Source organism: Neomonachus schauinslandi, chromosome 16 (genome assembly GCF_002201575.2).
Source record: "Neomonachus schauinslandi chromosome 16, ASM220157v2, whole genome shotgun sequence".
Classification (NCBI taxonomy): Eukaryota; Metazoa; Chordata; class Mammalia; order Carnivora; family Phocidae; genus Neomonachus; species Neomonachus schauinslandi.
Genome location: NC_058418.1, coordinates 27,328,052 through 27,342,785, shown reverse-complemented (window position 1 = coordinate 27,342,785; position 14,734 = coordinate 27,328,052).

Genomic DNA, 14,734 nt, shown 5'->3' with positions numbered 1-14,734 from the left:
TGGGAGGCAGGAGGAGCCTTCCGACCCCCTTTCCGGAGACCATCGCTCCTTAGCACTTTAGCTTGGTTGTTTCCTTGTGAAGGCTCCCCTGGATCCATTCAAAACTTAATTATGGCTGTAAAAACCCGTGCAAGGGCAGAGTGGTGTTGGTGTGTGTGTGCACAGTGTCTCTTCCAGCACACTCATCGGCGTGTGGGGCCCGGCAGCAGCTCTGAGCGCTGATGGGCATTGATTTTGTAATACATGAGCGACTCTGTTCTGCTCGCCCGGGCCTCTTCCGTTTCATGGGGGAGTGGGAAGGTTTCTTGGGCCCCAGACGCCAGGGAGCCCCCTCCCTCACCACCAGTCTATCTATGGACGAAAAATCCTACCTACCCCCCTCATTTCTGGATTGCACAAAGCACCCCCCAAGGGAGGGGAGACACTCAATAGCCTCTTTCAGAAAATGTGCATTTTTTTCCCCTTGGCCTCGCTGTAGGCCGAGCGGATGTGGCTGAAAGGCACCCCAAGGAGGTTTCTAAGCAGGAACTGCCACCTCGGGTGCATTGGGCCGCTTTGGCGACAGACTCGTCGGCAGCTGGGAGCTACTGTCAGCCTGGAGAAGTGATACCTGCAGATGGTATTATGCTCTAAGAGCCTGTTCAGCATAAGTCACTGATGTACTTTATAAATACATAAATGCATATGTCAATGGAACCACAGTCCACGTATGGAGGGTCCCAGGAAAGAGTACCTTCATTTGACAGATGAGAAAGTCAAGGCCCAGAATGGGGAACACTCTTGATTGAGGTCACACAGCTGGTTTGGTAGGAACCATCTTTTGACTAGCCGTTCAGAGATTTCAAGCTGTGGAACTATCACACTCTTGGTAGCAAGAGGATCATACTTTCCATTTTTTTTTTTTTTTTGGTTTAATGTTTCCCAAGTGCTTGTATTTATGTTACTATATGTTCATTCGAATCATCCCTTCTTTCATTCATTCAATAAATATTGAGCATCTATCATGAGCCAGGCACATCAGAGCTGGGGATACGATGGTGAGCCAGGCAGACGTGATTGATGCCCTCAAGGAACTCTTGGTCTCGTGGGGGAAACAGACATGAAACAGATAATTAGACGTAACTAAGTGACCAGAAGGGGAAAGTTCCGTGGTGTCCTGCAGAGACCTGACCACGTGTGGGCGTGAGGCTGGGTACATCAGCCCAGTCTGGTTCTGTCTTGCTGCAGAACAAATAGCCCCCAGACCTCGGGGGTTAACGAGACGTATGTGTTTCTCTCTCCCGCTCCTTGTGCTCACTCAGGAACTGACTCACAGAGGCACCCTCTCAGCCCAGCTTCCACACTCGCAGGAGAAAGGAATGCATTTCAGTGTTTCTTCCTAGAGGCAACCGTGTCACTTCTGCTCACATTTCATTGACCAGTTCAGTTCACATGGCCACGCGGGCCTTGAAAGAGGGTGGGAGGGATCCAGATCCAGAATGCCTACCCGGTAGGGTTAGAGGTGGCTTCTCTGAATCGTGTGCGAGTGTCCACCAGGGACAGGTGAACACAATAGAAGTGCCAGCAGCCTGAGCGCAGGCCCTGAGGTAGGAAGAATCACAGCCTGTGTGAGCGACGGAAAGAAGTAGCTGGAACCCAGTGAGCCAGGGGAACGTGGTTCCCGTGCATACAGGACATGTGGGGACTTAGACACCAATTGACAGTCTATACCGCAGAGAGAGGAGAGTGGCCAAGCGGTGTTCCTTTTGGCTTCAATATGAGGGACAAGTGGGTAGGGAGGAGAAGGGCTTCAGGGCGTGGGTGCTCACACACCACCACACACCTGCGGGGTGGCAGAATGCCCATTGTATTGGAAGGAAATCGTGGACCAGAGAGCTTGAGGTGCTTGGCCCAAGGGTTGCAGCTCCTAAGCACTAAAACCAGGATTCAAAGCTTCTCCCTTGGACTCGGACGCTACCTGGTCTCCCCACAGCCCATAGGGGCTTCCGCCTGACATCGGAAGAGCCTGCAACATATTCTGTCCTCCCTCGGCACCTTGTGGGGCAGCATTTATGTTTGCTAAGTCTCAGTTTATTGAACAGAATTTCTGGTCAAAGCAGAACTCTGATGTTTCCAATTGCTAAGGGGCTCCTTCATGTCACGCTTCTGAGAAAACTTCCAAAAGGTGATCTTTGTGTATCAACAAAGGATGAAACGTTGGGGGCATCAAAGAGAAGTTTAGAAATGGCTGCTGGGAGAAGCAGGGAAGTCTTTTCCATGCTGAGCCCCCATCTCCCAATTAGGATACAAAAACATTTTTAAAGGAATAACCTTTACTAATAAAATGCTATAATCTCAATAAGACATTTCAGCAGGGGAATTATTAGATATTAATTCATGCCTAGTTGCACTGACAGCTCTCGGCCATCAATTCAGGCCTAATAGCACACTAGGTGAGAATTAATATACCATAATTCACGCTCTGTCATGCATTATTGCTTAAATAAGATACATGAAGAATAACCTATTCTGGCAAAATAACTGGGATTCTCAGAGTTCTCCCGGCCAAGTTATAAATAGTTACGTTAGGATCCAGAATTTTTTTGTATTACTAAATTTGAAATAAATTGCATATATGTATCCTCATCTGTAATTACTGTGAACATTTTTCTTAAGTACTAACATTAAGTTCAGTCATATTCCATGTTTTAAAATTGAACTTAAGCAAAATCACATAATTTTCTTGAGACCAAAATAGAAATTTCTTTCTTCCATATATAATTGTATCTGGTGCGACGGCATGATAGAGCGTATCAGGACAAAGGCTCAGGAAAGATGAGACGGGTCTGACCCAGAGGGGTACAAAATCGAAACAGTGGGGGGTCAGAGGGCCTAGAAGATAGTCTATTTATGTTTATGAAGAGTTTGAGTCTCGCTGGACAGTTACTGTGACTCATGATGCCCGTTTCCCTAGCAAGGGAGTGCAGTCGGAGGCAATCCCTGTCCTCCAGAAGCTTCCAGCCTCCTGAGAGAGACAGTATTGGTGTAGGCGATAAACTAACCTTGTCCTCAGTGGGTAACATCGAAGAAAATACCAAGGCGTGAAGAGGAAGACCATGGAGTCCTTTGGGAGAGTTTTGTCGGCAGAGCGGTTGGCTCCCAGAGTTATAAGATGAATTGCTGATAAACTATCCATGTGTTTATCATATTGTTATTGGGCACCTTACTCCGTGCCAGTCCCTGGGACGGACACTGAGCTGAGGAAGAGGCTGGCTGTCCGATGAGGGAGTGGGCACTTACAGAGAAGAGATAAGCACAACGCCACATGGCAACAGCCAAAACCAGGGTAACACAAGGGCTCAGAAGGGAGCAGAGCCTGTCTCAGCCTAGCAGTGGGGAATCTGATCAAGGAGAGCTTCGTGGAAGAGGTGACACCTGAGATGGGTCTTCCAAGAGAGGAATTAGCCAGAGAACATATTGAGAGCGAGGGCCAGGGTGGGCAGAAAGCGCAGGTAGAGGAGAGGCTGAGGAGGCTGGAGGGCAGAAGGGCGGCAGAGCGCGGTGAGGGGCTCGTGGGTTGCCCTCATGTTTTTTTACTTTGAGATTCATGAGATTTTACTTTGAGATCCCGCCATCAGAGTGATCAGTGAGGTCTGCACCCAGGAAGACAAGCGGGGAAGCAAGGACAGCAGGTAGGAAGCTGTTGTTTCAGTCCAGGGGAGGGGATGGACGCCAGGACTAGAGCAGACAGAGGGGTGATGGAGGTGGGACAGGAAGGAGGCAGAACAGGCACATGTAGACACTAACGGGAAGGAGAATGAGTTTAACGGAGGACGTGGTATGTTCTAGGCCTTGAGCTCCTTAGGAGAGAAGTCTGGGCTGCATGTCAGGTTTTGAAGGCTTCCCACATTCGTAAACCTAGAACATTGGAGGGGAAAGAGCTCCTGGAGATCATCTACCCATCCCACCGCCCATTTCAAAGATGGGGAAACTGAGTTCCAGAAAGTAGGGAGGAACCTTGACAAATCACAACAGATCTCTGAATCCTTTCCCAGACTGATGATTTCCTTTCAATGGAAAGTTTTCCACTTTAACTGTCAAATTAGAAAACTGACTGAGAGTGTGGGACAGAAATCCTAAGTAGAGTGATGGCCTACAACGGCGTTCCCTAAACTTAGGTCGCTCTCAAACGGCACTTGTAAATTTCACCATGCTCAGTTACCTCGTATTTTAATTAACTCCATTTTTTTTTTGCTTTAATGAATTTATTCAAAAGAGAAAGCTTATATCACTTCCATACATGGACGCTGACCTTCCTTTTCCTATTAAAAAGAAGTAAACCTGAAAATTAACTCCATGAAGATAAAGCAATCATAAAATGTTAGCCAGATACTGTTTCTTTTCTTTTTTATTTATTTATTTATTTATTTGACAGGGAGAGAGCACAAGCAGGGGGAGCAGCAGAGGGAGAGGGAAAAGCAAGCTCTCGGCTGAGCAGGGAGCCCAATGCAGGGCTTGATCCCCGGACGCTGGGATCATGACCCGAGCCGAAGGCAGATGCTTGACCACTGAGCCATCCAGGTGCCCCCAGATACTGTTTCCTGCCTGAAGCCTACTCTCTCTTTGTTAGAGAGCGAAAGAGATTGTCAAATTTTGGAGAGGTGTGAAAGACATATTGGCACCAAACTGAGCCCTTCGGCTTGTCTCTATGGAATTAGAAGAGAATTGAAAAGGGAAATTTTGTCTTGCTGCATGATTCAAGGTCCTGAAGAGGTATGGCCCTGTATTTCCTAAAACATGCCACACCTTGAGAAATACTGGGCTAGTGTAAAAAAAAAAAAAAGAAAAAAAGTATCACTTGCACATGTTCCAAAGATGGGCTGTTTTATTGATCTATCAAAACAAAAGAATGAGAAAACGCCAAGTTGGCATGAATGACTTTATCAAAGACGCAATCAAACCTATCTCAAAGAACTCTTCTTGAGAATGCTTTTGGTTTTGCCATTTCGGGTCAAACAAGGATGATTCCCTGTCCTGCCCCTGCCTCCTGGTATAGTCATAGCTCAAATGAGAATTTACACCCAAGAGTTGTGCTTGTGCCAATCAATTATCTGCTAAGACGTCTAGCTCCTCCCACTGCGTGAAGGAAGCAAGAGCACAGTGTTGGAATAACACCTCCCTGGGAGTTAAGTCTATGCCCACTGTGGGGGGTGTGCTGAGGGCACAGCACACATCCTGGCTTAGTTTGGGGGCAAACTAGGCATCCGTTGCTTCTCAAACGTATGTCCTGGGCTCCGCTCCCGATCTTTTGTTTCTAGTGCTTTATAAGTTTGGATTCCCCCAAAAGCAGAGCCTGAGAAAAGGACTTGGGTGCAGATAGCCTATTTGAAAAATGTCCCAGAAGGCAAGAGTTGAAGGAGCAGGGACAGTAAGAGAAGAAAGGAATAAAAGCCAGAAAAAGTGATGGAGCTGGTTACTGCTACGGGACCGTCTGGGGACCAGGCAGCAGGGACATACTCAGTATCTTCCGGCTCACAGAGTGAAGCTGGAGTTATCTCAGGCTCCCCATCCCCCCCATGGGAGGAGGGTCAGCCACCGGTGTGTGAGGACCCCTCCCTGGACTCTGAGGCTGTCCCTGCACCAGAGCTGAGCAGCTGTTCATACTTCCCCGCACACCTGAGGTAGAAAAGTGGAGAGGTGGCCCAGCACGTGGACATTGGATGGAGAATTGTCTACCACGCTGGCGCTGAGATCAGCTGGGCACCAGGCTGTGGCTCAGGCCCCAGAACGGCTATGCTTCGCCATGTCCTCCCCACCTCTGAGATACGTGGGTAGTGTGGAAGCCACTGGTAAGATGCACCCCAAAGAGTGCCATTCTGCTCTGTATCTTTCCCCCAGGTGGTGGGAGGGAAGGTGGAGGGTGGAGTCCCCCTTGAATCCCTCCCACCTCTCCCCACCCACCCCACCTTTCTCAAGGAAGCTGCCTCACCTTGTGTTCTGGGAAACCTTCCAGGTGGAGAAACCCTGCTTTGGCCTCCCTCCCAGAGCGCCACTGTCTGTTTCCAGTTGACCTTGATTTTCCATTTCCTTTGCTGTACTGCTGGCTGGAGGCGCCTTTTCAGGGCCACTGGCTCTCAGGACCCAGCGACCCCTTCACAGGTGTAATGTGTGGTTTGAGCAAGCTGGTCTGGCTAGGAGGAGGAAGAGGAGCAGGAGGGGGTACGGCCTCCTCAAGGAGGAGCTACCCCTACATCAGCTTCACCGCCCGTGCCTCTGACCCTCCCCCAGCCCGTGGCTGGTGACCTGTCCCCCTTGCCGGAATGGAGACACAGGTGGAAACTGCGGGGCAGGGGCTGTGGAGGGTGAGCTCCCCTCGCCAGCCTCCCTGCCCGCCCCCCCTGCCCAGCTTGTCTGCAAGGGATGCAGAAATGTCAATTGTCTCCTAGCTCTTACTTGGCTAACCCAATCAATCCATATGAAAAGAACAGATTAAATTGACTGATCCTCATATATTTAATGATTGCTGCTATTTGACCGGGATGCGTTTCTCAGGAAGCGCTTGTCAGAGGCTATTGATAGAGTCTTTCAATCCGGCCTTGCTGCATGTTGGGCTTTCTGGCTCCCCAAGATGGCCGGTCTCGGGTGACCCCAGGGCTCGCGCTACAAGAAAAGGAGATACTCTTCTTCACTGGTGGGCCACTGGGTTTAACTCTTGGCTTCTGGATCTTTCGGCAGACACAGCCTCCAGCGTAGACGGTAACGTGACTTCCCACCCCATCTTTGCAATTTCTGGGGAGGTCTCTGCTGATCACAAGGAGTGCCATGAAATGCTTAGACAAAATAGCTCTCTAGGCAAACGTGTCGCGATTTGCAATACATTATGTGTGATGATAAGATTAGGGACCAATCCTCGAGTGTTTGTCTTACATATTTTATTGGATTTCATAGTCACAGAAACCCAGAAAGGTTGATATTTTTCCTTCCCTATTTGGTGGTGAGGACACTGAGGTACAGAGAGGTTAAGGAACGTGTCTGAAGTCGCACAGCAAACCCATGGCAGGGCTGGGCTGCAAGCCCAGCCCGTTAGACTGCACATACTGAGCCATTCACCACCACACCATGGTCATAAAACTCCTGTGTGCCATCGAATATTGTGTGTGCGATGGGTCTACGCATTGTGATGACATTTGACTAAGATGCCAGGCCTAAAAATATGGCAGCACGGTCTCCCTCATCCCTGAGGTTACACTGTCTCTGCAGACTCGAGGATGGAAAGTCTCCAAGACAACCTGATTCCAGGTGCCTGCCTTACCTAGCAATATTGTCAGAATACTTCCTCTACTCTCTCTGTCTTTGTCTCTCTCTGTGTCTGTGTCTCCTTATGTCTCTGCCTCTATCTCTGTCTCTCTATCTCTCTGCAGCTGAGAGGCTGGAACTTTCAACTTAACATGCATCCTAACTACCCATGCTTTAAAGACCTGTTTCATATATTCACCAAACAACCATTTACCAAGAACCTACCAGATGCCGGCCGCTATGCTATAGGAAAAAGAAAATGACACAGTTCCTGCTCTCAGGAAATGCAGACTCCTTTCTGCAAATGCATAAAGACAATTGCAATATAGCATAAGTCCTGTGACAGGTACTTGGGGCACGGTGGTGGCCCAGAGGCAGCATGCCCCCTTAACCAGGGCCACATGCGGAGGGCTTCCTGGAGAAGATGGCATTTGCACTAAGCCTTGAAGAGTATGTGGTCATAGCCAGTTGGAAGAGAGCTTGCTTTCAAGGAAGACTTGTTTTTTTTTTGAAAGTATGGTTTTTACTTTGGGTAGTTAGGACTGGTTGGCGCATGGTAGCCAGACCAGGGGAGGATGGGTGAAGATGTGGTGTGTGTGTGTGTGTGTGTGTGTGTGTGTGTGTGTGTGAAGAGCACTAGGAAATGAGACCAGAAGGGTTAAGCAAGTTTGACTTCCACCCCGGGGGGGAACGGGGCTGCATGGAAGGACTTTAACTGGGGTTAGGAAGCTAACAGCTTGCAGTTGAGAGTCTGACCGACCTCAGGCACCAGGGATGTGGTTCAAGTTCAACCCTCTCACTTAAGAGCTGCATGGCCTTGGGCTACTGTGTGTTTCGCCTCCCAGTCCTGGCCAAGTAATAATACCCATCTCCAAAAAAAAAAAAAAAAAAAAATACCCATCTCAGACCATAGCTGTAAGGCCTGAAGGAGGAGTGGGGGGGGCGGGTGATGAAGTGCTTATTGCCAGAGCCAGGCACATAGTAAGTGGTAAATTAACTCCAGCTGCCTTTGTGATCTGATTTGCATTTTAGAAAGTTCCTTCGGGGTGGGGTAGGTCTGAAGAATTCAGGCTGCCATGTATGTAGATCACAGATAGGGTCCTGGGGCCAGAAATGCCAGGAGCCTGAGCCAACACGGCCGGGGGAGGGGGTGGAGACACTGAGGAGCAGGTATTAAGGAGCAGGGATGTTAAGGGGGTCCCATTGGCAGTCAGCAATTCCAAGGGGATGAGGGAGATGGAGGACTTCCCGGTCTCCGGCTTGGTGATGGGGTAGACAGTGGTGTCAGTTGTCATAGGAAATGCCACAGGCTTGTGGGGGGAATGGAGAGCCCAGACATCTTGGGTTTGAGGGGCTGATGGCCCATCACTGACACAGCCTGGACGGTTCTTGGACAGGTGGGTCTGACTCCTGGCAACTTCCTCCTCTCCAGAGGATTGAAAGCTCCTCGCAGCCTGGGGCATAATTTGTTCTTTTGTATCTTCCAGAGATCGGCCCTCAGGGCAGGGTCTACAGAATCCTGACCCTCTCTTAAGGAGACCCTAGATCAGATAAGCACCACCTCCCAGAAGCTTCTGGGACCACTCCCAGCCTAGAACTCTCTCTCCTCTTCATTCTTACAGCGTGACATCTTCTTTGGGGATCATTTTATAATTGCAGCTACGTCATGGATACAAAGGCATCTTGCCTCGCTAAATGACAAACTCCTAGATGGTGGGGCAACTCCTTTTCTGCCACCCACCCCTGCCTGGCTCGGGGCTGGGGTCTGTTGCCTCACTGATGGATGAGAGAATGCTGCCTGTGGAGAAAGCTCTGGGACGTACTGCTTGGTCCTCTGGTGTCTACAAAAATGGGGATCTTGCTCAGCCCACTTGGAAGGGGACATCTGATCAGGGAGGTGAGCCACCAAGGGGACCCCGAGATGTCTGCTCAGAGCTCACGGGGCTGGCCCATGACCTCGGGGAAGCTGGCTGTTGGGGAGTCCCTGCCTCACCCCAAGGGGCTCTGGGAGGCAGATGCATTTTTAGCTCAGCCCCAACTCCTGGTGTGTAAACACAGCATCGGAGTCCCAGGCTCTGAGAAGGCGGAGCCCACAGAGGCCTGACTCCTTTTATGGCTTTCTCCGTCCCTCTCCCCCAACCATCCTGACCTTCCATACCTCATTCTTGACTCTCTCCCACCCCACCACATTCCTGAGCATTTGATCTAGGGTCTATAAGTAGATGTAATAAAATGCCAAGTTTCTTTAAAAAGAAAATCACACACCCCCGAAGATTGAACCTGGGGGTGGTCCAATAATAGACAACAATGCTCAGCTCACTGATGTTGGGCTGGGGCATGTCGCCTGCCTGAAGTCTCAAAGTCCCAGGGTCCCTGCCTATGGCTCGGTTTTTGCCAATCATTTCTCTCTTAACCTGTATTTATTTTTGTTTTGCTAAAGGAAGCCACACATAATTTAAGAGCAACATGAAAAGCTGGAGCTAGAAGGCTCTCTTCTCTCCCCTCTTTGAGCAGAGGTGGAGTCAGAGGGGATGTTGGAATTGGTCCTTTCTGGCTTGTGAGTGTCACCCGTCCAAGAAGCGTGGGAAAACTCTGGTCCTTTACTTTGGGGGAAAGTGAGAGGGGAGATGCCCCAGACGCCCCATCAGCCTAGACGGTCTGCCCCTCTCTAACCAGGGACTGTAACCTTCTTCATTACCAGATGGTTACTAGGTAATCTTGCAGTCTCTTCCCTTGTCAGACCTCAACCTCTCCTTCTATAAAATGATGGATTCGATTGAGAGTCCGATTAGAAGGGTTCGCATAGCTAAGCCGATGAGAGAGAGAGGGTTAGCGGACGTCTAGAACCCTCATTCTTCCGGCTTGATTTAGAGGTGACTTCAGGTGGCAAGGGTGTGTATCCCATGCTGCCCTTTCTGCAAGGCCTGCCCGGACCGTTAACCCAAGGCCTCCCTCCACCCCACCTTTGCCTCCATAATTAATTCTAGATACATACTTTGTCTACAACAGAGCTTCTCAACCTGGGCACTACTGACATTTTGAACCAAAGAATTTTTCATTCTTGGCCTAATTCCTTGTGCATTATAAGATGCTTAGCATCCTTGGCCTCTATATGCTAGGTGACCAGTGACACCTCGCCCTAGTTGTGACAACCAAAAAGATCTCCAGACATGGCCCAGGATCTTGGAGTGGGGGCTGCAAAGTTGCCCTCAGTTGAGTACCATGGTCTACATGATCACATTGGGCTGTATTTTTTTTTTTTTAAAGAGTGCCTATTTATTTATTTATTAAGATTTTATTTACTTATTTGAGAGAGAGAGACAGAGATAGTGAGAGAGAGCACAAGCAAGGGGAGTGGGAGAGGGAGAAGCAGACTCCCCGTGGAGCAGGGGAGCCCGACGCGGGGCTCGATCCCAGCACCCTGGGATCGTGACCTGAGGCAAAGGCAGACGCTTAACCGTCTGAGCCACCCAGGCGCCCCATACATTGGGCTGTATTTTATTATTTGTCTTCTGCCCTCACTCTGAGCTCCCTCTAGGTCAAGGCTGCGTTTATTCACTTCTCTGGCACATAGTAGGTGTGTGGCATTGGTAGGAGTTACAGTAGGTCTCTGGGTCCAATGGACTTTTTGCACTTTTTATACCATAGTCATCTTCTTATGATAAATATATTCATTAATTGCTGGTGAGTGCCAGGCGCCTCTCTTCTGGGGATACACTGAGGAACGGGGACCATCAAGGGCAGGGCCTTCAGTGGCGCTTACCTCCTCGTGGGAGCAGGCTGGTAAGGGTAGATGAGCGATAAATAAATGGACAAGTGAGCAAGATCATTTCCAGCAACGATGAGCTCTATGAGGAGAATATTTAAAGGGCCAGGGACAGAGAGTGCATAGAGCGTCTTAGACAGGTGGTAGGGATACCTCTCTTGGAGGGTGATGTGTGAGCTGTCCTTGACACTTAGTGGGAGGGCAGAAGTACTTCTCTCAAGTACTTCTTCTTCATCTTCGCTTTCCCATCCGTCTCCTAGTGGTCGGCACTTAGTAGGTACTCCATAAATATTTGTTGGTAGAGTGAATGCTCTTCCCTCTCCGTGCAAGGGGAGTCGGGGTTGCAAATGCTCACCACCCTTTGTGTTCTGGCTTTGGTTCTAGAATTATCAACCAATGGGGTGTGAGTGCTATAACATTCGTGGGCAAAGTCTGAATCACCCCCCCAACCCTCCTGCCTCCACGCGGTTCTGTTTTCACAAAGCGAGTTTCTTTAAAATAGACGAGACAAGAATGTCCTCTCCAAATCAATCATTTAATCACACATCAATCATCAGCAGCATTTAAAACCTGAAACCACATCTATACACTCTGGCCACTTCCCGGCCCAGGTGTGAACCCCAGGACAGACCGCGGGAGGAATATGCGAGCTTCCCACCCACATCTACCTTGCTGATCAAGTGTGCTCCGAGGACAGGGTAACATTACCATTGTGCCCGGATAAGAAGGTCCCATTCCGGCCCCACCCCACAGCAGGGGGGAAGGAAAAAGAGCTTAATCATTAATAACACTAACTTGCATTTCTAGAGCCTTGAAAATGAGAATTTTGCCCTTTTTTCCCTGGGAGTAAATTGGGTCAGAGTGTCCCCAGAATTTACATTTCAATTAAAAATACAATAATAACACATTGTGCTAATAGTGAATGATTCCGACTCAGGGGAAGATGACACCGCCCGCTACTTTGTTAATGAAAAGCCCCCTTCATTCGGACGGGCCACACATCAGCGGTCACAAATCTCCTGTCTTATTCTGGGTCTGGTGGACGGAATGGGCAGGGAGGGGTGCGGCTGGGGGAGGCGAGTGAGGCACCGGGGCCTTGCCCTGCAGGCCTTCCTGTGGACGTAGTCTGGCAGTGCTGCCCAGACCTGGGGGCATCCGTTCTGCCCCCAGTCCACCTGTCAAAACCCAACCTGACTTGGCTTTTAAGCCAGCCTTTAAAAAAGTAAATAAAGCAGGGTTATTTGTTTCCTTTGTGGTTTTTGTTGTTGTTTGGTAGGTTTTATGTGTTGACCGATCCCTTTATCTAGATACAGGACACACAGGAAAGGGAAGGGAGAAGTCGCCCCGGCAGGCGTGGGCCTCGGGGGGCCTGCTCCCAGGACGCTTCAAGGAGTGGGCTTTACTTCTCAGACACAAGGTGAAGATGTCTGCTCACACATTTTTTTCTGAAAGTAAATAACCTGGTTTGGTCCTGTTTTCATGAGAAAACGGCCTTTATATGTGGGGAGACAATATTACTCAGCACGCTCTCTCCAGGAGGGAAACTTCAAAAGCAGGTATGGGAGCAGTGAGCAGGCAGGTGGCTGTTGGGAACCATGGCTATCTGGACACAGACCCCCCTAATCAGGAGTTTTCAATGGACCCCTCATGGGCCCAGTTACTCCCACCTGTGCGAGGCCAGCTCAGGTGACAGGGAAACATCCGGGACATAATAAACATAGACAGTAAATGTGGGTCATTGCCTTCCATTGGGAGTTATTCAAAATGTTTTAGTGGATTAAATACATAATATGATATAGTATAATATAATGTAATAAAATAATACTATAATATAAAATACAATAATAATATGATATAATACAATATGTAATACAATAATATAACAATAATATAATACCATATTAATATTTTCAAATATACTGAAATGAAATGCCTCAAATACTCAAATCCCAAGAACTCTGGAACCTTGAAATGGGCACAAAAGCAAGTGCCCCAGACATGTCATTCTGCAGCCAGGCTGTGAGGCCAAGGGACCTGGCCTCCAGCTAGCTAGTCCCCACCATGTGTGAGATAACTGCCTTGCACTTGACAGCCCTGAGGCTAGGCCTTTCTCTCTCTCTCTCTCTCTCTCTCACTGTTTCTAAATCATTGGAGGAAGAGAAAGATCATCAAAGTTCAGGCCCTCAAGTTTTGAGGTCTAATAATTACCAAGAGTGTAAGTAGCATTTCTGATTGTAACACTTGGTTTACCATGATACTCATTTTATCCCAAAATGTGGGCCAAGGAACATTGCGTGCAGATGATACACAAAGGAGGCATTCATTAATACCTGTTAATTATTCCTTTCTTGTTTTCTTTAAGAACTCAAACCATCTGCCCCGACACTCAGCCTGACGCTGAGAACAGGCCACACCCCACCGCCCAAGTTAACCTGACTTTGCTACTCACGGTCTTTTTGAGCCTGACCACGTTCCAAGACTGTCCTGCTCAGGCCAAGTGTCTGACTGCTCATGACTTCTGTGAAGACCCATCCACTCCAGGGAACACACCTGCAGACAGTTTGTGCCCTAAGATTCCTTTGACTCTGTCCTCTCAAAATCCTTGCCTTGCTGTTTCCACCAATCCTGAATTGAGAGACCCTCCTGAAACCAAACTTCCAATTCGCAGCAGATTCTGGCCTGACTTTACATGCTCTGGAGACACCACCAGAACTCTGCCAGAGTAGTGATCTCCTTTGCTGTGGTAACAATGAACTCATGTTTGTCTGAGCAACAGGTTGTTAGGGTCAGGTTTTGGGAGGCCCTGTGTGGCCTCTTTCTATCTTTCTGATTACCTGCCTGGGAGGACTCTCTAACGAGTGCTAGCACGTCTCTGCCACCTCTCAGATTTTTCCCGATCTCCTTTTTAAAATCGAGCATGGGCCTTGGGGTGCAGAGCTTTTCAACTGGCAATGATATCTAGCCAAAATGTAAACACAGTGCTTTGTTTTAGTTGTGTTCATTTTTGATTCATTTAAAAAGTTGTGTCAAACTCATACATCAACATTACTTAATCCATAACTGAAGAGCATCAGGCTTACAATAAACAGCAGGGCCCTTGGTCCACCCTTACCCCAGCCCCCAAATTCAAATTCCCTGAAGCAACTGCTATTGATTCTTACGGAAATTTCTTCTGGGGTTTTTGCTCTCTGTACTTTTAAATGACATGTGTATGCCACTGTCCCCTGATTTTTCTCACATATCAGGTAAATATCATTAATTTCCACATATGAATAATGAGCCGTCTCTTTGACCACTTCTTACGCAGACAGATTTCCTCCTCCTTCCAACTTCCCGCCATGGGTTTGTTGTATTTTTTTTTTAATTGAATCCAGATTTAGTGTTTTCATGACGATGAATGGGTAAATATTATTCACAGCTTAGTTGGGTAGTGTCTTAGAATGTCATTCTCCCCTGGCCTTTGCCTCCTTTGGCTTGGTGCTCTTTGAATGTCTGGGTGACTCTTCCCACACCCTCCAGTAGCTCTGTACAAAGGCCCTCAATCCAATTTTACACCCGGCCACACCTGTCAGTTAATCTGTCAGTTCCATTTTTTCCTGGAGACATCCCTCCTGGAGCCATCCATCCTTCTGCCCCATCTGATCCCGCGGCTTCACAGGCCTACAACACAGCTGTCACCAGGGCTTCCTTTGC